This window comes from Littorina saxatilis, linkage group LG8, assembly GCF_037325665.1.
Source record: "Littorina saxatilis isolate snail1 linkage group LG8, US_GU_Lsax_2.0, whole genome shotgun sequence".
Taxonomy (NCBI): Eukaryota; Metazoa; Mollusca; class Gastropoda; order Littorinimorpha; family Littorinidae; genus Littorina; species Littorina saxatilis.
The window spans coordinates 24,790,184-24,816,984 of record NC_090252.1 but is presented as its reverse complement, the minus strand read 5'-3'; the positions used below and the strand labels follow the sequence as shown (position 1 = coordinate 24,816,984).

The 26,801-nt window shown below is 41.4% G+C and overlaps 1 long non-coding RNA gene across 1 annotated transcript; it reads right to left on the bottom strand.

Annotated features, from left to right (window-relative positions):
- Positions 1-4,178: 4,178 nt before the first annotated feature.
- LOC138973139 (uncharacterized) lies at positions 4,179-18,039 on the bottom strand. The gene is made up of 3 exons (XR_011457896.1): positions 17,888-18,039; positions 9,879-10,032; positions 4,179-4,306 (listed from the first exon to the last, which is right to left on the bottom strand). It is a non-coding gene; the product is annotated as an uncharacterized lncRNA (long non-coding RNA).
- Positions 18,040-26,801: the final 8,762 nt, after the last annotated feature.

The following is a 26,801-nucleotide window of genomic DNA, read 5'->3' as shown; positions in this document are numbered from 1 at the left end:
ATGTGTTAGGGTTTGCAGGTAAATGATAAACAGTTTGTGTCTGAAGTATTTTGCGGGTTTCTTGATCCAATTTACTGACCATGCCGCCGCCGCCCCCTCGATCATCTCTGTGGTATAGTCTTCACAACCCCTAATTTATTGTTCTACGCTGGTCAGTCCTTGAGAGCTTACTATGGTGTAACATGTCACCATTATTCTTTGTCTGGGGTCAAACTGAGAAGCAGCATCTGAGCGATGTACGACTGACACAGTTTCTGTTTCTGGTCATTGACCGTAGGAAAATAAGTACCCTACTAGAGAGCGTTCTCTAATTCTTAAGGATTGGTTTACACCAGCATGGCTGACCAACCTATCATTGACAGCAATATTGTTGTCAGATCTTTTCCATTAACTAAGGAATAAAAAAAATAGATCCAATTTACTTCACCAAGAAAAAAAAAAGAGTTAAACTAAAGGACTGGGGATGCAACTCTTATGAATCAAAAGCATAAAGATCACCTGCAAACAGTGCTAGGTTTAGGAAATCTGAAAATGTACACACACACACACACACACACACACACAGAACACACACACACACACAAAACAGACAAGAAACAAGCAAATACATAGCAAGTGTGATGAAATAAATTAATTTTAAAAGAAAAATATGAAAATAAAGAAAGAAAGAAAATAATTCAGCTAGTTTCAGTATTAGTTCGTGTGTGTATGTGATTGTGTGGTTACTCAAATCCCATAGTAAACTTGACATGTAAATTGTGTGATTGGGGCCGGTATGTATATATGGGATAACCTTCAGTGAGGTTTAGTGTGTGACAGGGTGAGAATTTATTTTATTTATTTATTTATTTACGAGGATTTATATCGCGCACGTATCTCACCACACAAGGCGACTCAAGGCGCATGTTACCTATTAATGCCGTGTGAGATGGAATTTTTTACACAATATATCACGCATTCACATCCCAATACTTTGATTTCTTTTGCTTTTTCGTGGCTGCTTTTGTTTTCAATTATTTATTATTATATATATTAAAACATACACTTTTTTGTCATTAAGTTGTGTGTGTTTGGGTATTAATAAGTAGTGCAAATCCACATGTAATAATGTATGCATTATTAAAAGAAAAACATTATTATTATTATTATTAATATTATCCATTATTAGTATGAGTCACTGTTAAATTAATGGCTTTTGTGTGTGTGTGTGTGTGTTCGTCAACCGACATATATGTGGGTACGAGCCGCTGAGGTGGTTGTGAGAAAACCCGCCTGGTTCAGTGGTTGGGGGCCAATTGGGATTTCTGATTTACCGGCCTAGCCAAAAAGTTGAGGTACACCCCATGTGACATGGTCATTAGCAAAATAAAGTACAAGCACTTGTTGACGTTTATGTATTGCTTGAGTCTTAACATTTGCAGCTTATTACAAACAAAAACCATGGACAGTTGTATCAAATATTAAATCAGTGTTTGTGTATTTATTAGGTTGGAGCAAGGGGAGAGCCAGTCCTCCTGTGGTGGCAGCGAGGAGAAAGATTGACCTGATGGGAAAGTTTGCTAAACCGGAACTACCCTCTTCCACAGAAGAAACATCAGCTTTGCCATCTTCTGACCAACCATAAGAAGATACAAATACTTTGCCATCTTCTCCTGACCCATCACAAGCAGATATGGATACTGGTACTGTGCAAGTCACTCTGCTGACGTGTTGGGCTTTCGTCAACATTGATCAGCTCAATCTATTGCTGAAAGGTGTATCCTGTACTGAATGCTTGTCTGATAGCAAGTCAGATTATAAAAGAAGGTGATGCATCAGCCCAAGGATTTGCACAGGCCCTGCATCTGGAGTGCATATGAGTGTCCATTCAAGTCTGCAGTTGTTTACTTTTCCCCTGGTGTTTGCAACTCTTAAAGTTGCATTTAAAATAATCCGCTTATGACCATGTTGGTACATGAACTTGGAAAGGGACATTCAGCTTTACAGAAAATTACTGCAGTGTAAGGATTGAGCACAGAAATACTGTAATTAAAATGTTGCAACTTTTGAATGGCTTGATAGCTAAATTGTTCCATTTGTGTATACTGTAAACTACGTTGAATAAGCCCAGTATCTTGTATAAGCCCATCCCCCACTTTTGGACGAATTTTGTGTAAAGGCCCTACTACCTTGTATAAGCCCAACCCCCCACTTTTTAATTTTACCAAAAACATAAAATTAATTTTCTTCTATTATTCTTCGTTGTGTGTGTGCCTATGCCTTAATGTTATGAACTGATACTGTGTGATAGGCCTATCAGTCAAGTCTAGCATGCAGTTTTGTGTTGTTCGCTTTTGACCTAACTTTAGCAATTAGAATTATGACGTAAACTTAGACAATTAGTATTGACGCAATTTTAATATGACATAAGCAGACTGTAGACAACGTTCTTAAATCACAGTTGAAACCACATTCATCTGAGGAGGAGTTTCTTGTGCCTTGAAATTCAACAATGCCACGAAGACAATCATACACGGTGGAGTTTAAGTTGGCCACCCTGGACAACCTTGAACATTTTGCTAATGGCCAATGTTTCCCAAACCGCCAAAGAATTTGGAATAGACAGGAAGATGATAAGGGAGTGGCGAACAAACCGCGATCGTTTCTTTCAACACGACAGGGGAACAGAAAAGAAGAAAAGGAAGCTTCATCCAGGGCGACACATTCTGTCCCAAGAAGTGGACCAAGCTGTCCTCGACTGTTTCAAAAAGAAGAAGAAACAAGAAGAGCAAACGCTCGATCGAGTCACTTTCGCAGTTCTGAATATTATATGAGGCATCAGATGGACAGGAAGAAATTGCTATTCACAACACAATGAGTCACGTTCACATAAAATTTGAGCCCGGTCACTTTTATAGTTTCCGAGAAAAGCCCAACGTTAAGTTGTGTGTTGCCGAACAGAAAAGGCTAGTTATCTCCCTTGTTTTTCTGATAACGTTCGTAAAAGGCTACAGATGTAAATACTTTGATGTAAAGAATAATCCTACAAAGTTTCAATCACATCCGATGAACTTTGTCAAAGATATAAAATGTCTAATTTTTCCTTTGACGCTGACCTGTGACCTTGAAAAAGGTCAAAGGTCAACGAAACCATCGTTAAAGTGTAGAGGTCATTGGAGGTCACGACTAAACAAAATATGAGCCCGATCGCTTTGATAGTTTCCGAGAAAAGTCCAACGTTAAGGTGGTGTCTACGGCCGGCCGGACAGACTAACACTGACCGATTACATAGAGTCACTTTTTCTCAAGTGACTCAAAAAGTGTTTGCCTACCCTGTCTCCCCTTAACGTCGTTTTCAACCACGAAGGTTATATCGCGACGGGGAAAGGGGGGAGATGGGATAGAGCCACTTGTCAATTGTTTCTTGTTCACAAAAGCACTAATCAAAAATTTGCTCCAGGGGCTTGCAACGTAGTACAATGTATTACCTTACGGGGAGAATGCAAGTTTCCAGTACAAAGGACTTAACATTTCTTACATACTGCTTGACTAAAATCTTTACAAAAATTGACTATATTCTATACAAGAAATACTTAACAAGGATAAAAAGAGAAACAGAATCCGTTAGTCGCCTCTTACGACATGCTAACCCGCGGGGGGTACTCATTTGACGGGCGCTGTGGCGGGGTAGTAAGATGTCGGCCTCCTAATTGGAAGATCATGAGTTCGAATCCCGGCCGCGACTGTCTGGTGGGTTAAGTGTGGAGATTTTTTCCGATCTCCCAGGTCAACTTATGTGCAGACCTGCTAGTGGCTTATCCCCCTTCGTGTGCACACGAAAGCACAAGACCAAGGGCGCACGGAAAAGATCCTGTAATCCATGTCAGAGTTCGGTGGGTTATAGAAACATGAAAATACCCAGCATGCCCTCCGAAAGCGGCGTATGGCTGCCTAAATGGCGGGGTAAAAAGGATCATACACGTAAAAATCCACTCGTGCAAAAACATGAGTGTACATGGGAGTTTCAGCCCACGAACGCAGAAGAAGAATTACTCATTTTAAAAACAGATGTATTTTTTAGGAATCCCAGACTCTGTATGGGTTAAATAAACTTGCTTGCCAAGCAAATACGGAGACCAAAAATGGGAATGACGATACCTTGCTCTCTCTCTCTCTCCCCCCCCCCCCCCCCCTACTCACACGACTTCACATCACAGCACAAAGAGAGGCTTGCTGAAGATGCTTGCTCTCTTGGTTGGTTGGTGGTTTTGCAGCAATTGAAGTCACTTTGTGCAGAACCATGTCATCAGGTTAATGTGGCAGCCATCTGAAGCACAATAGGAGTCAAAATCTAAACATGACTGTTCACGCTATGTCAGTTTTTCAGTCAAGGCTCCCTTGCTCAAAGATACGATACAGCTCTGACTGAAGACACCTTAGCGATATTTTCCTCCTTAAAGTTTAAAACAGCTCTGACTGAAGACACCTTAGCGATATTTTCCTCCTTAAAGTTTAAGTCGTGTTCTCAGTTTTTGTTTCACTCAAGCTCAAAAACACAATTTCTCAAGACACTTGTACTAAACGTCATCATACCTGTTAATGTAAACATACATGTGTGAGGATCTCGCTTTTGAAATAAAAGTTTGCAAAAAAAACAACGTGAAGGGAAGTACTTACTTACTTACTTATTTGGTGTTTAACGTCGTTTTCAACCACGAAGGTTATATCGCGACGAGGGAAAGGGGGGAGATGGGATAGGGGAAAGGGGGAAAATGGGATAGAGCCACTTGTTAAGTGTTTCTTGTTCACAAAAGCACTAATCAAAAAATTGCTCCAGGGGCTTGCAACTTAGTACAATATATGACCTTACTGGGAGAATGCAAGTTTCAAGTACAAAGGACTAAACATTTCTTACATACTGCTTGACTAAAATCTTTACAAACATTGACTATATTCTATACAAGAACCACTCAACAAGGGTAAAAGGAGAAACAGAATCCGTTAGTCGCCTCTTACGACATGCGGGGGGCAGAGAAATAAGGATGTGGAAAAGAAGACTTTTGGTAAGTGAAATAAAGGTGATGGATCCAGTCAGGTAGAAATAAGACAAGAAAAGAATTGGAAAACTGCAGGGAATAGTAGGGAGAGTTTTCTTGGAAGGAAATATAGGTGAAAGGACTGGTAAGGCAGAAATAAGACAAAAGAAGAGAAGTAAAGGGGTGGGGTAGCTCTGTGGAAACACTCCCGCCGCGTGAAGGCGACCCCATGGGAGCGTGAAGGGAAGTGTCAGCCAATGCACTAGATAATCATAATGACATTCTTTCTGATCTTCCGTGTACACTGCACTGGAATGGTGTCTCTACAATAACAAATCTATATGATAAAGCTTCATTGTTAATGATACATCTATTATCATTAATTGCATGCTGTCCCAAGCAGCCACTAGATAGACAATTTTAAAGCAGTGCTTCATTTTGCCGGGGCGCCCATGCCATTCACGCATCATTTTTCAAAACAACGCACGGCAAAGCCGTGCTATGCGCCTGTCGGGCGCACATTTAAAAACTTTTTTTTTTTTCATTTACGTCGCCGATTTCTCCACGCTAGCGATCGGAGGTCGCCGACTTGAGATTAAACAAGTGAGTCACTGAATCACAAGTGTGTCAGTGAATTTGATTCATTGGCTTTGCAGAGAGGAACCAATCAGAAAGCGTCTTTCATTTCCGCTTGTGTTTCAAAAACTGAGCATGACGTCACATTGATCTAACAAACAATTTCGCAATGCCACCTCCTCCTGTGAAGAAGCTGAAGGCAAAGCTAACTGGAGTCAGTGGACTTGTACAGACCAAACTCACTTTCAAGCTTCCTGTAGATGTCAGTGAGTCTGACGAAGGTAAATATTTTCTCTTTTTACTGAACCCGTGGGAGAAGGGGAAAATGGGTGAGGGTGTGCAGTGCACATGGGTTTGACATCACATCTTTTCTGTTTGTCTTCCGATTTTGGAGACAGATTCTCCGACTTCAGAGATTACTCAAATTTACTGTTGCTGCTGTTTGGAGCGACTCTCTCAGTCTCTTATACTCCCCACCCCCCCCCCCCCCCCCACAATTTTTTTTCCTGCTTTTCGATGGTGTTGGCCCATGCCATATGAAATTGACCCCTCATTTTCAGTGGTCAGGGGTCATTTGACCCCTCATGCTCTAAAACACAAGAAGGGCAAAGCCCATACGACTCACATGCTTGACCTTCTGCTTTACACATTTTTCCTACCAAAATACATGTGACCTTGACCCAAGGTCAAGGTCATCCAAGGTCATGCAACACAAAGCTGTTAATTCAAGACATAGGAAGTACAATGGTGCTTATTGGCTCTTTCTACCATGAGATATGGTCACTTTTAGTGGTTCACTACCTTATTTTGGTCACATTTCATAAGGGTCAAAGTGACCTTGACCTTGATCATATGTGACCAAATGTGTCTCATGATGAAAGCATAACATGTGCCCCACATAATTTTGTAAGTTTGAAACAGTTATCTTCCATAGTTCAGGGTCAAGGTCACTTCAAAATATGTATACAATCCAACTTTGAAGAGCTCCTGTGACCTTGACCTTGAAGCAAGGTAAACCAAACTGGTATCAAAAGATGGGGCTTACTTTGCCCTATATATCATATATAGGTGAGGTATTCAATCTCAAAAACTTCAGAGAAAATGGGAAAAATGTGAAAAATAGCTGTTTTTTAGACAACATTTATGGCCCCTGCGACCTTGACCTTGAAGCAAGGTGAAGATGCTATGTATGTTTTTTGGGGCCTTGTCATCATACACCATCTTGCCAAATTTGGTACTGATAGACTGAATAGTGTCCAAGAAATATTCAACGTTAAAGTTTTCCGGACGGCCGGCCGGCCGGACGGCCGACTCGGGTGAGTACATAGACTCACTTTTGCTTCGCATGTGAGTCAAAAATGAAGCACTGTTAAAGTCTTAGGAATGACCCGGCCGGGGTTCGAACCCACGACCTCCCGATCACGGGGCGGACGCCTTACCACTAGGCCAACCGTGCCGGTGTGCTAGAGGGGTTAAGAAGCGAAAGAATGGTACTCTCATCAGCCGTAGGGTCATGGAGAGATCTGTTCAGTCTGCCCACGAACTCTTCGTCAGTAAAAATCCCGACACGAAGATTGGACGAGCTTTGTTCGGAGAGTTTCGTCCAGAAGATGTCATGCCATCGACAAGCTGTAGGAGCAGAGACTGCCTTTGCGAATACTGCGAGAACATTGACCTCAAACTCGATGCCATCAGGATTTTTGCAGCAAGGAAGTCTCTGGAAAACATCACCTTTCAGAACAGGTTTGACATCTCACGGACGACGCTTTGTCCAAAAGGAAACACAGGACAATACGTACGAGCATGCCTTGAAAGGCGATGCACAGAATGCGGGACAAGTGCGGTGGAGATCCGCCTCAGGCCACTGCTGGAGACTCACAGCCAAGAAGAGATAACATTCAACAAGTGGTCAACAATCACTGCTGGAGACTCACAGCCAAGAAGAGATAACATTCAACAAGTGGTCAACAATCACTGCTGGAGACTCACAGCCAAGAAGAGATAACATTCAACAAGTGGTCAACAATCACTGCTGGAGACTCACAGCCAAGAAGAGATAACATTCAACAAGTGGTCAACAATCACTGCTGGAGACTCACAGCCAAGAAGAGATAACATTCAACAAGTGGTCAACAATCACTACCGCAGACAAGAAGAAGCGGATGACACGCCAAAAACACGTTGTGGCTGCAATTGATTTTGTTGCCCAACTTGTGTCGGATCTACAGCCTTTCTCGAAACATCTCTTCGACGCAAGTTGGCAGGGAAGGCAGTACGAGATGATTTCAGCAGATGTTCCACAAGATGAAGTCGTCGTCTGCCAGGATTATGCAGAAAATTTCAAGTGTCACTTCCAGGATGAAGCACAAGGTGCACACTGGTCTTACACCACTGTTACTCTTCACGCGAGTGTGGCCCCCTACAGATGCGGGGAAGATGGGTGTGACCAAATTGTAACAGAATCCGTCATCTTTGTATCTGATGATCCCAAGCATGATAGCCATGCAATTCATCATTACAACAAGTGCTGGTGGATCATCTGAAGCAAACGAAGAACATTCAGAAGATCATATTCTTCTCCGATGGAGCCCCTGCACAGTACAAGAACAAAACGTCGTTTGCCGATTTGTCATGCTTCCAAGAGGACTTAGGTGTTCCAGCTGCGGAAAGGCATTTCTTTGGATCGAGACACGGAAAAGGTCCATGTGACCGCGAGTTCGGCACGTTCAAGGGAGCAATTGGCCGAGCAGTAAAGAACAGACGGGCGGAACTCGACTCTGCTCAAGATTTCTTCACATTTGCCAGCCAACATTACACACGACCAGCTGAAGGTGATCCGAAACACGGCGACCATAAACTCTATTTAAATGAGACAGATATGCAGCAAAAGGAGGGGGGGTAGAGGTAATGCAGGGGGAAGTGATAGCAGAGTCCCGCGGGAACGAATGCGGGGAATGGAAGAGGGTTGGAGGGCAGGGGGGAGGTGATGAGTGAAGGAGAGCATCTGGAATGAAACAATGGTAAAAGATAAGGGAGTCCAAGAGAGAGGGAGGACCGAAGTCATTATAGCAGCCGCGCAGCGGCCAGCAAGCAAGTTCAGCGATTTTTCAGTTCTGCAAAAATGGAGTTCAAACTTCAATTTTACTTCATGGGAAAAGAATCTGCCCCAACCTGTGGTTGAGGTTCTAGAAAAAGAGGAGTTCACAACCCTCAGTGCTTTGACATATGCAGGAGAAAAGGACCTGAAGTTCTTGAAGAACGTGGGGAACTACCCGAAGTCATTATAGTAGCAGCGCAGCGGCCAGCAAGCAAGTTCAGCGATTTTTCAGTTCTGCAAACCCCCCGGCATTCACCTATTAGTTTTGTTGACGGTTCGCTGCGTGCATTGTGTACCCCCTTTTGGAGATGATTGCATTTGCATCATTTGAATCAATTTCCTGCACAGTATAATCAAAATGAGGTTAATTAGTAATTGATGTTTTGTTGAATTCATTGTCATTTTGTTTTTATGTACTGATATGTATGTAAACATTTGTTTCTTTTTTGTGTGTGTGTAGATTTATCTCTGTACAATGTTATCTTTCATGGTCATTGTCAGATGGTATTTTTCTCTGAAGTAAACTGCCCTCGTTACTTGGCCCAAATCAAATAAACCTCTTGGCTACGTATGTTGGTACGGAAGCGTGAGTGTATTTGTGTGTGTGTTTGTCTGAGCGCGCGCGTGTTTCTGTGTGTGTGTGTATTAGTCAGTGACAGTTGCCTAGTGTTCTACAATTGCAGCTAGGGGGGGGGGGAGGGAGCATTAGTGAGTAGTTTAAAGATTTTTAATGACCAAAGTCATGAATTAATTTTTAAGCCACCAAGCTGAAATGCAATACCAAAGTCCGGCCTTTGTCAAAGATTGCTTTACAAAAATTTCAATCAATTTGATCGAAAAATGAGGGTGTGACAGTGCCGCCTCAACTTTTACAAAAAGCCGGATATGACGTCATCAAAGATATTTATCGAAAAAATGAAAAAAACGTCTGGGGATATCATACCCAGGAACTCTCATGTAAAATTTCAGAAAGATCGGTCCAGTAGTTTACTCTGAATCGCTCTACACACACTCACACACCACGACCCTCGTCTCGATTCCCCCTCTATGTTAAAACATTTAGTCAAAACTTGACTAAATGTAAAAAGGGATTCCACTGCACAGTGTACTGTTAGTTTGAGTCACAACACGTGGTATTAAAACTAATCCTGATACAGAGTTCTGCCCCCTGCATGGATGAAATGACTCACCATATAAGGCTACGAGTATTTTGTACTGATCTGCTGGTAAGTCGTCTTGTAGTGGTAGTTGAGCGGCGCTCTGCAGACTCCAGTCCAGGTGACAAAACAGAAACCAGATTTGCATCGAGGCCACACAGCTGACAATGCCTCATGCATGGCTAATCTGTCAGAGAAAAAAAATCAAACATTATTTTTCTCACCTGCACTATTGAAGGAAAAGACACAAGCTTCAATTAATAAAAGTAGTACATGTACCAGTAATCAAGTTGTCTAGCAGGGATGGCCAAAATCCACCGCCCTGGCAAGTAAACAATTTGCCGGGCTAGTTCAAACTGTCTTACAGCTCGCCCGCCTGCCTAGTGAAAATTCTGGTCAAATACAAAGCAACTGTTGGTTTTACCATTGAGTTTCATTTTTAAAAGCTAATGTAAATGCAGAAACTTCTGTCGTCAGCAAAGTCGCCGCCATGGTCTAGTGACACGAGAATTAACAGAAATTGCTATTTAGTTTGGAACATTGCTCAAGTAGGAACAGGTTAAGTCGCGCGAAACAAAGATTGCTCATTGCAACTTGCGTAAGTGAAGAACGGTGCATAAAAGCCAGGTAAGACGCCAGCTGAGCGATCCAGTTGTTTATCGTACGTACCACCGCTATTTAGTGTGTATAACTATAAATATAAATCTGACAATCATTCATACTAACACTGTTTCATTGGTTGTTGTCTGGTATTTACCAGGCATGTCGAATTTCTGGCGGGCTAGTGACTTTCTTGGAGTTACTTTTTATATTTAGTCAAGTTTTGACTAAATATTTTAACATCGAGGGAGAATCGAAACGAGGGTCGTGGTATATGTGCGTGTGTGTGTGTGCGTGTGTGTCTGTGTGTGTGTGTAGAGCGATTCAGACTAAACTACTGGACCGATCTTTATGAAATTTGACATGAGAGTTCCTGGGTATGAAATCCCCGAATGTTTTTTTTCATTTTTTTGATAAATGTCTTTGATGACGTCATATCCGGCTTTTCGTGAAAGTTGAGGCGGCACTGTCACGCCCTCATTTTTCAACCAAATTGGTTGAAATTTTGGTCAAGTAATCTTCGACGAAGCCCGGACTTCGGTATTGCATTTCAGCTTGGTGGCTTAAAAATTAATTAATGACTTAGGTCATTAAAAATCTGAAAATTGTAAAAAAAAATAACAATTTATAAAACGATCCAAATTTACGTTTATCTTATTCTCCATCATTTGCTGATTCCAAAAACATATAAATATGTTATATTCGGATTAAAAACAAGCTCTGAAAATTAAATATATGAAAATTATTATCAAAATTAAATTGTCCAAATCAATTTAAAAACACTTTCATCTTATTCCTTGTCGGTTCCTGATTCCAAAAACATATAGATATGATATGTTTGGATTAAAAACACGCTCAGAAAGTTAAAACAAAGAGAGGTACAGAAAAGCGTGCTATCCTTCTTAGCGCAACTACTACCCCGCTCTTCTTGTCAATTTCACTGCCTTTGCCATGAGCGGTGGACTGACGATGCTACGAGTATACGGTCTTGCTGAAAAATGGCATTGCGTTCAGTTTCATTCTGTGAGTTCGACAGCTACTTGACTAAATATTGTATTTTCGCCTTACGCGACTTGTCCTTTTTCTTCTGTGTTCGTGGGCTGTAACTAACTCCCACGTACACTCGTGTTTTTTGCACGAGTGGAATTTTACGTGTATGACCGTTTTTTTACCCCGCCATTTAGGCAGCCATACGCCGTTTTGAGAGGAAGCATGCTGGGTATTTTCGTGTTTCTATAACCCACCGAACTCTGACATGGATTTCAGGATCTTTTTCGTGCGCACTTGGTCTTGTGCTTGCGTGTACACACGGGGGTGTTCGGACACCGAGGAGAGTCTGCACACAAAGTTGACTCTGAGAAATAAATCTCTCGCCGAACGTGGGGACAAACTCACGCTGACAGCGGCCAACTGGATACAAATCCAGCGCGCTACCGACTGAGCTACATCCCCGCCCCAGAGTTACTCAATTTGTGAGATTTGGCCATCCCTGTTTAGCATATGAAATAAATTGTACCAGTACGTACAAGACCATGAATATCGAATGCAGAAAAAAGAAGTACCACTACTACATTTCTGTTACTAATAGTAATATTACTATTAGTACTCAGTGTCTGACAAATTCCACTTCTCTGAAGTGACGTCTGCTTGATGTGACAATTAAATGAATGCCACTTATGTAGACAATAGCAAGAACACATGCATCTTGATACTTTCATTTGATACAAGCTAGGCTCACTCGGTCATTGTGTATACTTTGATCAAACATGTTATAGTCACTAATAAATGACGTAATTAGTTTTTTTCCATTAGGCCTACAAAAAAAATAGGTGTGGTTACGGTAGCCCGACCTACCCTATTTTTAGGGGCCGACCCTATAACTTTTTATTACATTTTGTCAACAACAAAAACAAACAAAAAACGAGTGCAAAAAACGCAATGAAAGCGAAAGCGCCCGTGTCGCACACTTATTTCCCTGTCAAGTAGGTTTAATTTGTACACATTAGAAAAAAAAGTTAAAAAAAAAAAAAGTGATTGCCTACCTACCTACCCTATTTTTTTTGGCTATGTTACCGTAACCACACCTATTTTTTTTTTTTGGCCTTAAGGTACAAACTGTGACTAATTAAATTGGAACCTGGCACAGTGGCAGTGAGGAGGGTTTCACCACAACAGTAGTCTGTTGCTGTGTTTGATCCAGCTAATGAGTTATAACTTATACACAGTGCGCCTTGTATCAAAGAAAAGTGCCGAGTTTTTGGTACCAAAATCAAGAGTACTGGTCAAGTAACAAAGCTTGAAAAAGGTGACAGTCATCAATACTTGTGCTTTTGAGTAACAAGAGTTACCTCCCTTGTATTGATGCATCAACTTCGTCCAAATAAGGGTGCAAATAGCATGAATCAGACAGGACTTATAATATTATGTCAAAAACTTAATTTGAAGTTAGATTTAGCACTTCCAGATGGGGTTTTCGGAGTCAAGTAGTAACCATCTCAGTAAGTTGAGTAACTTGAGTAAGCAAACAAGTCGCGTAAGGCGAAAATACAATATTTAGTCAAGTAGCTGTCGAACTCACAGAATGAAACTGAACGCAATGCCATTTTTCAGCAAGACCGTATACTTGTAGCATCGTCAGTCCACCGCTCATGGCAAAGGCAGTGAAATTGACAAGAAGAGCGGGGTAGTAGTTGCGCTAAGAAGGATAGCACGCTTTTCTGTACCTCTCTTTGTTTTAACTTTCTGAGCGTGTTTTTAATCCAAACATATCATATCTATATGTTTTTGGAATCAGGAACCGACAAGGAATAAGATGAAAGTGTTTTTAAATTGATTTGGACAATTTAATTTTGATAATAATTTTTATATATTTAATTTTCAGAGCTTGTTTTTAATCCGAATATAACATATTTATATGTTTTTAGAATCAGCAAATGATGGAGAATAAGATAAACGTAAATTTGGATCGTTTTATAAATTTTTAATTTTTTTTACAATTTTCAGATTTTTAATGACCAAAGTCATTAATTAATTTTTAAGCCACCAAGCTGAAATGCAATACCGAAGTCCGGGCTTCGTCGAAGATTACTTGACCAAAATTTCAACCAATTTGGTTGAAAAATGAGGGCGTGACAGTGCCGCCTCAACTTTCACGAAAAGCCGGATATGACGTCATCAAAGACATTTATCAAAAAAATGAAAAAAACGTTCGGGGATTTCATACCCAGGAACTCTCATGTCAAATTTCATAAAGATCGGTCCAGTAGTTTAGTCTGAATCGCTCTACACACACACACAGACAGACAGACAGACACACGCACATACACCACGACCCTCGTTTCGATTCCCCCTCGATGTTAAAATATTTAGTCAAAACTTGACTAAATATAACAAGAAGAGCAAACGCTCGATCGAGTCACTTTCGCAGTTCTGAATATTATATGAGGCATCAGATGGACAGGAAGAAATTGCTATTCACAACACAATGAGTCACGTTCACATAAAATTTGAGCCCGGTCACTTTTATAGTTTCCGAGAAAAGCCCAACGTTAAGTTGTGTGTTGCTGAACAGAAAAGGCTAGTTATCTCCCTTGTTTTTCTGATAACGTTCGTAAAAGGCTACAGATGTAAATACTTTGATGTAAAGAATAATCCCACAAAGTTTCAATCACATCCGATGAACTTTGTCAAAGATATAAAATGTCTAATTTTTCCTTTGACGCTGACCTGTGACCTTGAAAAAGGTCAAAGTTCAACGAAACCATCGTTAAAGTGTAGAGGTCATTGGAGGTCACGACTAAACAAAATATGAGCCCGATCGCTTTGATAGTTTCCGAGAAAAGTTTGTCAAAGATATAAAATGTCTAATTTTTCCTTTGACGCTGACCTGTGACCTTGAAAAAGGTCAAAGGTCAACGAAACCATCGTTAAAGTGTAGAGGTCATTGGAGGTCACGACTAAACAAAATATGAGCCCGATCGCTTTGATAGTTTCCGAGAAAAGTCCAACGTTAAGGTGGTGTCTACGGACGGCCGGCCGGACAGACTAACACTGACCGATTACATAGAGGCACTTTTTCTCAAGTGACTCAAAAAGCAAAAGCTATACACACTCAGTGTATAAGGCCCAAACAAAAGTTGTATGTTTCTGGTAAGGCCAAAAAAAAAAGGTGTGGTTACGGTAACATAGCCAAAAAAAAATAGGGTAGGTAGGTAGGCAATCACTTTTTATTTTTTTTTTACTTTTTTTTCTAATGTGTACAAATTAAACCTACTTGACAGGGAAATAAGTGTGCGACTCGGGCGCTTTCGCTTTCATTGCGTTTTTTGCACTCCTTTTTTTTCGTTTTTTGTGACAAATGTAATAAAAAGTTATAGGATCGGCCCCTAAAAATAGGGTAGGTCGGGTTACCGTAACCACACCTATTTTTTTTTTAGGCCTAACATGGCTACAAAAAATAGGGTAGGTAGGTAGGCAGTGATGTACATTTTTCTAGCAGCCTTTAGGACAATTGTCCTGAAGACTGAAAATCAATAGGACACAGTGTCCTGAGATTGCAATTTCAATAGGACAAAAACACGACTCGTAAAACCGCATTTAAAAAGATTTTTCAGTTTAAATTCTTCCACCTTCCGCGACTGTCATGACCAGATACTCAAAGGATTGAATCACATTTCAAAGTTATTTGAACAGTTGTCGGTTTTTTTTCACTGCCCATCTGTCGACAATGTTTTTCAGGTAGGCATCTGACCGTTCTGCGGGTCCCTCAAGTTTTGCTTTCAGGATCATGTCCTGGGTTTTGACACACAATCGGTTTCTTCGAGCCGTGCACACCAAGTTCTGTGCACTGAATCCTCTCTCAATGATTTATTGCTGAGCCAATGAATGCACTCGAGGCACCATATGGGTTCGGTTTTCTTTTTTTCTTCTTGATCCAACTTGAGGATAAATTAATTCAAAGAATCAGATCCCATATGGTGCCTCGTTCACTCAACAAACTGGTCACACGCAGTGCATACTTTCGTTTGGCAAAACCGAAACCAGCTTTCCTCACGCAGTGTTTACTTTCGCTTGGCAAAACCGAAACAAGCTTTCCTCTTGAAAATTGAACAGTCCGCATGTCCGCTTCATTGTCAAAAACGATCGGACCCTTGACCACTTCTTCTGTAGGTTAATCGGACCTGTGTCCTGCTGGGGTTAAAGCTATAGGTCCTGGGGAAATTGGATCGGTCAGAGACCGGAGACCGACTAAAATGTACATCACTGGGTAGGGATTTTTTCTTTTTTTTGGTCAGGGTAGAAAATAACTATGCAGTGACGCAAAGAGACTTGACTTACTATACAAAGAGAAAGACAACACATTACAAAACAAATGAGACAAAAGGGATGCGGGGTTATCCCCCTTGTGTCGTCTGCCGCCTGTTGGTGTTACTTTCGTTTTGACGCTTTTTTTTCTACAAATGCAATTAAAAAAAGTCTAGGGTCGGCGGGAAAAAACTAGGTAGGGTCGGGTGACCAGAAACATACAACTTTTTTGTTGTTGCCTAATAAAGGATCAATGGGTCTGTATGCACTCCGGCAATCTTTCTTTATTTGGTGTTTAACGTCGTTTTCAACCACGAAGGTTATATCGCGACGACACTCCGGCAATGAAATGATCCGTTACAAATCTTTACCCAATGAAATGCCCCCTTACAAGTGGTTTGGAAGTAGTCAATGAAAAATTGATGACATTGACATCCCCTATTTCTTTTTTGGAGTGCCGAGGGTCAACTGGCAAACAATGTACATTCACATAGTATAAGAAATAATATACAACCACTTCTGGGTGATAGTGATACAGGGTTTAACCTGGGAGAAAAAGGCAATGGGACATTTGTCCCCCTCAACCAAATTCCGATGGGACATAGTCGAAGGTATAAGAAGCACCAAAGAGGCCTGTACGCGTTTTGACCAAAGATGCAATATGGTGCCATCTGAGAATTAGCCGCTATATCGTGTTATCTGTGTGTGTGTGTGTGTGTGTGTGAATTATGATGGGACATTTTTAGATTTAATGCGCCAATGGCGCAGGGCGCACTTGTAAATGAAACCCTGGTGATCCACACTCAAAGTATGTTCAATTGTCCGACAATAAACTGCCATGCAGCATCAGTTTTTGTGTGCGTTTGTTTTTCGTGTGTTTGTCTCAAGTGTACTTCGATACTATGAATCGAAAGTGCACTGCGTTCCTTCGCAAAGCGGCTTCTAATGACACCAAGTGTTGATATGGTTTTCTGGTCTTTTAATTTTATGTATACACTCCCAGGCCCAGGGATCGCGTTAACACATGTTTTTTGCATATTTGACGCATTTAAAATCCGCCCACGCATTTTCCCGGCGCTTATGCGTAAGCGCGTACGCAAAACAACTTCTATTCAAAACGGCATGCTCAGCAGCACATCCCAATACTGAATCAGATTATAGCACACGCGCGCGCAAGTTGACACTCTGATGCGTATCGCCATGGAGGGGCTGGCCGTGAGCCAAAGTGCGGATGTTGTAGACAGGGCATGCAGCGAATTCCAGAGCCGATGTGAGCGCCGGAAATAGGGGAGTGAAATGCGTGCTTTTGACATGATTTAACTGTGTTATAGTGTGACGCAAAATCGGTTCTGCTTTACGCGTTTTTTGGCCGACATTGCGTAAGCCGTACGCAATTTGAAAAATCCTAGCGTGATCCCTGCACTCCGAGAATGAAAATCTACATTACTGTAATACTAATAATAGTGTAAAGGCCGTGGAGCATCAGATTGCCTTTGTTTTTGCACTCTGTGATGACAGACTGCTCTGCATTCCGTTCACAAAATGGCTTTAAATGGCAAATTCGCTTCGCGACCAAAGTTAACGCATGAGTGTATGGGGCAGAATCTTGTATACACTCCAAGTGCAAAAAAAAACACCGACACGCTACATAGAAGCAGGGACCTATATATACCATATAGGTCTATGATAGAAGAATACTCAACTGCTAGTGCTACTGCTTAGCACTGTGAGTGTCATACAAACAACGTATCATCGGTCTGGTATTTATAGGGGCACATGACTCAAGCGTTGGACTTAAAACCAGGCTTTGTACGTTTCTCTAACTTATTTCTGTGAAGCTTTGATTCCGAGCACAGACCGTTACATCTCTCAACTTCCTATCAACCACATCATCAAACAACCTCTGCACCCCTGTTGCCATCTTCGTGCTGCCTGTCTCGTGCCATAATTCATATCCTTTCAGTCTTCACAGTCAGTTGCGTAACTGATCTGATGCCATAGAATAGATTCAAGATTGAAGAACCACGACAAAAGCTGGCATTTTCACGAGTAACCCTTCTACGCAGCACGTCGATTCTTTTGCTTTCAACGAGAGGTCGACGAAGTTCAAAGGCTGGTGGCCTTACACGTAGACTTACTTGGCTTTGTTGTTCAAAATGGTAGAAGGCGTTCTTAAACTTCTTTTCTTTTCTGAAAGTTCCACCTCTCTCGATGTGGCGCGCAAAATGAATTTTTCTTTGTCTTCTTCAGCTAACACTACTTCCGGTTTTCTCTTTTTCCCCCGTGCAGCAGAAACCACGCCGTGGATCGTGTAACTCTGCATTTGCGCCACCGCAACTTTTTATCGCTTCACGCCGACGAAGAGGCAAGCTGCGAGGTAGGTCTCTCGAATGATAAATTAAATTGTTAGAATGCTAGGCACTCAGCATGTTCTCAAGTGTTGCATTTCACATACTTATATCCTTAGCTATATTTCTGTATATATTTTTTGATGCTTTGATGGCCCTGGTGATCGTGACGATCTGTTTTTCTTCTCGTTTCCCCATGTTTTGGGCATATTTTCAGTTTCTGCGTCAAATGCAACAAAACGGAGATTACTGGTTATTCTTGGACATGTTCACTGATAACTTTAATGTTTTATGAATCTCCACGTGTAGTTTCTCTGTATATAGTTCCATATATACTTTGCAAGAAGCAGATAAAAACCGAGTGTCAACAACTCTCTGTAATTCGCCACCGCATCAATTCAATGTTAGATGTAACTCGCCACCGCATTTTTTGTTATTCGCCACCGCACCAGGCAAATTGTTATTTTCAAACGCATCAACATCGTGGAGGCATTTAAACCTTTATTTTTGTCACAAAACTGACAGCAATTGATAGGAGCATTTTAACTTTAGCGCTGCAAGTTTTAAACTCAGGGGCGTGGCGTGATCTTGCCTATGCAAAGGATTTAAAGGCACCATGAGTTGACAAATCAAACTGTAGTATTTCTTCTTCTTCTTCTTCTTCTTCTTCTACTTCTTCTTCTTCTTCTTCTTCTTCTTCTACTTCTTCTTCTTCTGTATGAAAAGTATGCTTATCTGTACTTGAGTGTATAACCCACATGTACTGGAATGTGCTTATCTATATATATATATATACGACTTGTGTCTGTCTGTCTGTTTGTGTGTGTGTGTGTGTGTGTGTGTGTGTGTGTGTGTGTCCGCGATGCACGGCCAAAGTTCTCGATGGATCTGCTTCAAATTTGGTGGGCATATTCAGGTAGACCCCGCACAGAACCTGGTCGATGAGAATTTTCAACACGTGCTCTCAGCGCGCGGCGCTGAACCGATTTTGGTTTTTCTCTGGATCCATTCCCAGTAACTCTTCCTTATCTTCTCCAGTGTTTTCAGCGTTTATCTCCCTTCCTTCGTGTGGCGTCAATCCATATTCCCGTTACTACGTTACTATTTTTAGAAGGTCACTGCACTGTCCAGAACGCGGCTTTCCTTGCATGTACCTATAAGTTGTCCTCACTGTAAAAGTGCAAAGGTCGAATCTATTTATCGAAAAATCCACTGTCATCTATCTCTATCTATTTATATATATATATAGATATATACGGCTTCTGTGTGTGTGTGTGTGTGTGTGTGTGTGTGTGTGTGTGTGTGTGTGTGTGTGTGTGTGTGTGTGTGTGTGTGTGTGTGTGTTTGTGTGTGTGTGTGTAGGCAACACCTGTGGATTGTAGAGTTCTGTTTGTGATGGGGTCTGGCGGCTTTTACTCTCACTGTATGTTCTGGCCTTCCTCTCAGAAGCCATAACAGTTATTATAGGGCTTACAAATAAGCTCTAAAATCTCAATCCCGTTTGAGACGACTTCGCCTTCAAAGGTAATTGTGGTGTTTCGGCACTCGGTTACATTTGACGTCGTCCAAAGGGAGTAACTCTTCCTTATCTTCTCCAGTATAGTGTTTTGCGCGTTTATCTCCCGTCCTTCGTGCGGCGGCGAAGCCGGCGTACACCCGGTAAAGCCGGGTCCCCGGCGCAGCCGGGTATTCGGCTCTACTTCTTCCCGGCGAAGCCGGCTACCCGGCGAAGCGGGTATTCATTCTAGTATATATATATATATGACCCCCCCAAAAAAATCCCTGGGACTGTGAGATTTAAGAGGTTTAGGGTATGATGACAACAATAGGAAATATAACAGTGCTTACCGTAAGAGTGAAAAAAATACTATATTTACAAGTGGGAAATGCATCGATGACTGCTAGTGATGATCTGAACAGATTACGCAGCAAAATAAAGACACATCAGAACATGAAGACCAACGTTTTCACCAATGAGATTTCACTTCTAGGAAGGCACGCTGATGAAAAGTTTGTCCTCATGTTCTCTTATGCATTCATTTACATTCGGAAGATTGACAAGTTTCAAGTTTCAAGTTTCAAGTTTTATTTATTCCAATAAAACCCCGTGAGGGTACATGGAAAATTAAAAAACACAATAAAAACACATTTCATTCAACACCAAATAAAAGGAACTAAAACAAAAAGAAATCAGACTATGTACAGAAAAGGGAGTTGAGGGGTGAGGGAGAGCAAAAACAATACAAGAAACAATTCAACAATAATAATAATAATAAATAATAATAGTAATAATAATAATAATAATAATGATAATAATAATACAAAAAATAATAGAACATTACAAGTGCAAAGTGATTACATACATATCTTTACTATGGGAAATGGGGGGAAGGGAGAGGGGGGGGGGTGATGGGTGGGTTAACATAAGGACAAAAATACTATTACAAACAACACAAAACAGATAACGGAATATAAAGCTAAAAGAGAATTAAATTTTACTCGCTTCTCAAACAGTCCATGACAAGTGTCATGAACTTTGCGAGTTTTAGCAATAAACTCTTTTTTGTAGTGGAAAAAAGCTCTCTGAATTTAACTGAATTGGGGCGGGCATAATAATAGCACCGTAACAACTGTACAACAAGAATGTACAAAAACGTTCCGCATGGTTTGAACATTACTTAGTGTAAGGCGACGAATGGCAGGATGGATAGCGTACTGCCCCTATGATCCGCTTGATTTCCTTGGCCGCGGGTTCAATCCCTTGCCGGGACAGTTCATAAAGTGAATTTGTGGGGCCAAATACCACATAATTCTAAAATTCTTAAGCTTCGTTGGTGTTTATGTGTGTGAAATAATTCTAAAATTCAGTCATTCCTATTACCAGCGACAACACAAAAACTCATCAGTTTGACGCTGGAAGAGAAAAGAACGCCTCTGACAGACGTGACGTTTTTCGGGAAAGAAGAATGACGAAGAATGTGGGAGTGAAACGCCGCCAGGTGCGTCTCAGAAACGTGTTCTACAAAAGCTGAACTATACACTGAACTGAACAACTCCAAATCAATATTTTCAATTGGAAGTGACAGAATCGCTGAACTCTTCAACATATAATGCAATTCATTAGACAGTTGCGGTGGCGAATAACATCCAAGACGTGAAATTGCGGTGGCGAATTACACCAAGCATCGGTGGCGTATAACATGAAGTCTAATTGTTTGTGTTTTCTTTTGCCGCGAGCGTCACCCAAAGACAAAATTGTGCAACAGCATTCATCAAGAATACAAAGGACATGTTTAGCTCACAGGATATCATCACGGGAATGCATCAACTAGTGCTGTTTCGTTGAAGTTACGAAGGAAGGGACAAATCGTGCAATTTCAGCTACAATTCCAGCAGAAATCGGACTTCTGAACTGCCGAAACCTGACATTTCGACTAAAAAAGCACGTACCTTAGACCTTGAGTATATACTTCTTTAAAATGTACTAATGAAGAATCTAGATGATGCCTGAAAGTCCTACAAATTTTCATTTTCTGTGAGAGACCTACCTTGCAGCTTGCCTCTTCGTCGGCGTGAAGCGATAAAAAGTTGCGGTGGCGCAAATGCAGAGTTACACGATCCACGGCGTGGAAACGAAGAACGGGATTGGCCCATTCACACGCAGACAGGCACAGCAAGCAAGACTTAGGGAATTGGTACTTCTGTAACAGCTTTCAGAGTAGTGTGGGACCACAGGCGGAGGTAATCGTTCACAGTGACACTGCACTGCATTCTGATAATGACTGCACTGGGAGGGGGGTGAAGAAAGGAAAGGGAGGCCTCAAGAACACGTTTTTTGAGGAAGTCATATAATAAATAACATTATCCTACATACGTGAGAGAGACACCCGTGAGATAATAATCGTTCAAATCACACGTGTGTATATCATGTAAATGAGGTCATCAGTGTCAAGCAAGTCTGGCAGGGACCTGTTTTTCCACTGCTTATGATGCCAAAGTCACCGAGACAAACGTCATTATAGAAACAAAAATTGCGCTCGCTAATTACCCTCGATGAATCTTTAGAACTAACACTGTGACGTCACGCCACACTTTAAGAGTGACGTTTCTTTGCTTTGACGTAATAGATTGCACGAGGCTTTAGAAGAGAAGCGTCTTCAATTTAGCTGCCTGTCTGCAAGACATTTTCAGTACTGAAAATACACGTAAGTACAGCGGTATGTAGGATAAACAGAATACTACATGGCTTGCTGTGTTGTACCAGATTTACACTCGTTGCTTTTTCAAATAGTGAACAGCTCGCTTTCGCTCGCAGTTCGGCAATATTTAAAAAAAAAACTCGTGTAAATCTGGTACAACACAGCAAGCCATGCAGTCAGTATTCTCTATTTTCACATTAACACTATAACAATCAACAAGTCGCGTGAAGCGATATAAAACTTGAACATGTAGTCAAGAGAAACACCACAAACCCATCATCGCCGAGACTACATTCAGATAGCCTCGGCTAAACATACCGAAGACCGAGACAGAATAAAGTATGCTTATGAATTTTAGCTGTCAGCTACAAGGTCCCGGGTGAACTCCACAATAGCGCGCAGCCTACCGTAACGTCCCGTGCAATGCGTGCATCCCGTGCAATGCGTGGGATGACTCAGCTACGCTCAACTACGAGCCTTCTAACATTGACAAAGGTACCTGATACAAACACCCAACCAAGGAACCTTAATTATACACAACTGTCCGCGACACACCACAACCCTCGTCTCGATTCCCCCCTCTACGTTAAAACATTTAGTCAAAACTTGACTAAATGTAAAAAGAAAAAAAGGGGTGAGGGGTGGGGGTGGGGGGAGAACATACGGGCAACCACAAGGAGAGACTAGGACAAAAGCGCGTGGGAAGAGAACATCAAATCTGAGACGTGCAGCAAGTAAATTCAAGTAAATGTACATTTTTTCACGGCACAGGTTAAACATTTAAAACCAAAGACGGAAAAACGCTTACTAATATGGCAAGAAAGAAATGCAAAGTTCACCAAAGGGACACAATTCATCTTCATTTAAACGCAGTGGAAATTTTCGGGGGTTTCCAACCATGTGTAAAGTAAAGTAGACATCGTGATCCTTGGCCCTGTCTGTTTAAATTATCTTCAACCGGGATGTGTCTCGTAGGTTGAAGGTCTCAACGTTAATACTGTGTGTGTGTGTGTGTGTGTGTGTGTGTGTGTGTGTTTGTGTGCGTGTGTGTGCATGTGGTTGTGTGTGTGTTTGTGTGTGTGCGTGTGTTTGTGTGTGTGTGTTTATGTGTGTGTCTGTGTGTGTCTGTGTGTGTGTGTCTCTTTTGTGAAGGAACAAAGAAAGGGGCATTTGGTTTGTATAGTGTTCTGGGTGGCCGAGTGGTAAACGCACTTGCCTCGGAAGCGAGAGGTTGCGAGTTCGACCCTGGGTCAGGGCGTTAGCAATTTTCTCCCCCCTTTCCTAACCTAGGTGGTGGGTTCAAGTGCTAGTCTTTCGGATGAGACGAAAAACCGAGGTCCCTTCGGCGTGTACACTACATTCGGGTGTGCACGTTAAAAATCCCACGATTGACAAAAGGGTATATAGGCATAGATAAAAATGTCCATCAAATACCCGTGTACTTGGAATAAAGGCCGTGAAAGGTGAATGCTCGCCCTGATAGGCTTGAGGTTTGCTGGCCGATGTGAATGCGTGATATATTGTGTAAAAAAAATCCATCTCACACGGCAGAAACTTAATATGTACGAATACGAATACGAATACGAATACTTTATTATCTCATACAGAGAAATTTCAGTGTGGTGCACATTAAAAGACAAAACAAATAATAAGACAACAGATAAAAATACCATACGAAGCATACTACACTCGCGCACGCATATGTACACTAACAGGAATAGTAACATGATTCCAAATAGGTAAATTGCCGTCAGCTTTAGCTAAAAGTTTACCGCTAAAAACTATCATTATCACAGGACTAGATATGTCATTGAACAATATTTATCACAGGACTAGTCATTCGAGGGTTATCACACTCAGCATAAGGGTGCACATCAAAGAATATAAAAAATATTCATCACAGAAATCAGTGCATATGTTCACCGGCACACATACTAGTTTTAATTAACTTAGGTATTTAAAAAGCCAATTGACTTTGGAATAAAACTGTTCTTAGTTCTGAGCGTGCGGAATCTGGGAGTGCGGAGGCGACGTCCTGAGGGCAGGACCTCAAAGTGGTGAGCGAGCACATGACTACTATCCTGGATGATGCAGCGGGCCTTTCGCACCACACGTCGTTCATACAGCACAGTCAGTCCTTCCTGTCTCACCCCCACAATCTTACCACATGTGTTCACCACCCGCCCAAGCACATTCTTACTCTTTACTCTGTAAAGCGCTTAGAGAACGTCAAGCGCTATATAAATCTCCCCATACATAGTCTGAACAGTGGAGTAATCATGGCCGCCCTTTACCTTTGACCTTGTGACGTCCATTTGATAACGTAATTCTGGGGACTTTCCATTGAGATGTCAAAACGATGCCTACCATTGGTCATCCAAACATTCACTCATGTTCACAAACGCCCCCCCCCCCACCCCTACACACACACACTGACACACACACACACACACACACACACACACACACACACACACACACACACACACACACACACACACACACAAAGCGAGTTATTTTCGGAATTCGACTATTCAGAAACGCTAAAATACAAAAGAGATCTTCATTACTCTGTGTCAAGTTATTCCGAAGATGCCTCGATAGGCAGACATCTGACATTGAAAGTGTGCTGTCTTTTTATTTTTAACATTCTTCTTCTAGACAACAGTATTTTTTCTTCTTTTTTCTTCTTCAATATTCAGAGATGTAGCAAAAACCAATGCACAAGCTGACATGTTTCAAGGAACGTCCCTGTTATACATCTGTGCGACATTCGTTGCACTAAAGATGAAAATTAATTAGCCTACTCAAAAATGTCTGTACTGTATAATTACATCCGGCCTAGCGGGCACTGACGTGCACCTTCGGATAATAAGTTCAGTACGTTTTCTACCGGTAAAAAAGCCCACCTTGACTGAGTAATTTTTTTTTTAAATCAAACAAAAAGTAGAAAACGAAAACGTTGACATAAACTTATCTACGATGTAAACTAAACAAGAATTCAAACCACAAAAATCAGATAAAAAAACGCCAACAAACACGCACACATATTTTTAACCTAGGCCCTACATACGTGAAATAAACTACCCATGTCATAACTAAATCATATTTAACACGTGTATATATATATGCATCATGTAAATGAGGTCGAGTCAAACTTCAGCCTGGCAGGGACCTCAGAAGTAATTGAATAGCCTTCTCACTAATGTCTCCGCTACATATTAATATCCTAGTGGGCAATATAGTATACTCACATAATATAACCACACGTAAACACGTAAGTTAAGATGCACTTTCGCATGCAATGTTCAGTACGTTGTCTACTAATCAAAACAATAACAACCTGAGTAAAAGAAACCATTTGTTCTACATAGTACGCCCCCAGAGAGAGAGAGAGAGTGAGAGAGATCCAGAGTCACGTTTTCTACTGAGTTGACACACACTATAACAATAAAGTTAAAATAAATACTGACATAGCTCTACATTGGTTAGAAAAGAGGGGGACCAGTTCGAGAGGGGGCCTATTTTGGATGCGAGGGGGGACCAAAATCGCCCAGGGGGACCAGTCGAAAACGAGGCTGGATGTCTAAGGGGGGACCATTATAGAGCAGTTTTTGTCACGAATTGGTCCCCCGGTGGTGTATCGTCCTGCTTTCGTGCTTGACTGAATGGTTAATCACGCTTCAGCATTCTTGTTTCTTTTGGCGCGTTTAAACTTTTTTTGTTTATTTTGTGCATATACATGTAGGCAAGTTTGAAATGATATCCACCTGAACAAACATTCGGAGTCTCCCAGTACCTCTGAAAGTTTACTCCCGATCTGCGAAGCCATGTGCATTCGTGATATATCACAACTGTGATATAGTACACAGGCACGTAGTTACATTTGTTTGGGAAATAAGTTGTTCTCTTATCTTTTGTGAAGAAACAAAGAAAGCGGCATTTGGTTTGCGTAGTCTGAACCGTGGATTGACACTGACCACCACCTTGTGACGTCATTGGATGATTTCATTCTGGGGACATTTTCCACTTTGATGTCCAAACCATGCCTACCATCGGACATTCTAACATTAGCCAAGTAACAACAACAACAACAACAACAACAACAACATGTAAATCCAAGAACCTGTGGCGGGTTTTAAAACATTTTCCGGAAGATTGCATAACATCTTTGTAAATGCCTATAATGATGAACAATAGTATGCAGCCGTTTATGAAGTGCATTAGTTATTAAGTTACATAAAAACGAAACAATATGCATTCAATTCTAGCGAGGTCACCTTTATCCTTTAAAACAGCCTCATAGCAGCCCTTCCGCCCTGCAAAGGGAAATCCCCTTTGTTTCCGCCTCTGCCTGTTTCAAAACATCCTGGTTTATAAAAATTTAAAAAAAAAAATTGTTCAGGGTCACATGATTCTTTCACAGTCATACAATGATATTGCGGTATTCGTTGGCAAACAATGTACAATGAATTACTTTGTAGTGGTGTCAACAATGCCTGCAC